The sequence below is a fragment of the Eleutherodactylus coqui genome, chromosome 2 (genome assembly GCF_035609145.1).
Source record: "Eleutherodactylus coqui strain aEleCoq1 chromosome 2, aEleCoq1.hap1, whole genome shotgun sequence".
Lineage (NCBI taxonomy): Eukaryota > Metazoa > Chordata > Amphibia > Anura > Eleutherodactylidae > Eleutherodactylus > Eleutherodactylus coqui.
The window spans coordinates 316,791,946-316,792,577 of record NC_089838.1 but is presented as its reverse complement, the minus strand read 5'-3'; positions in this window follow the sequence as shown (position 1 = coordinate 316,792,577).

Below are 632 nucleotides of genomic sequence, written 5' to 3'. Positions count from 1 at the left end.
AGCCAATCGAAATGCAGCATTCTCTGGTCTCCAACAGCAACAGTTCCTGGAGCTAGGACCTTAGAACATGGCGTGTGGCGTTAGGGGTGCCCTCGGCGCTGCCTGATTGAAATGATTGTGATGTAGAACACCTGACGTGTCGGGCACACCCGGCCTGACCTCTGCGTAATTGTCAGCTTGTATTAAATGGTGTTCTATAAAGTGACTGCTCTGTTATTTCACATACTTCACTTCTTGCCAGGCTTGAGGACAAATCTGTATGATGTGTCAGAGCGAACAGTGGACTCCCCCTTTAAGGACAAATGTGCCAACAGAAGTCTCCATTTGTGTGGTCTGCGCTGCTGCTAAACTACAACTCCCAGCATGCACCGCGACGGTCCAGGGCATCCTAGGAGATGGTCTATTGGAGTCAGAGGCTTCACCTGCCAATCTGTCCGTCTCCGTGCCTTAAGTCTCAATCATGCGAGCAGGCGTGTATTTGCATGCACATTTGCGCTGTGTTTTGCGCGCGCGCAAAAAAAACAAACCGCGCTCCGATACTTCTCAGCCGCTGAAAGCGACTAGCTGGAAGGTTTTAACGCACCCTCTAGTAGACACGCCACTGATATTAAAGGGGTATTCTGGGTATTTAA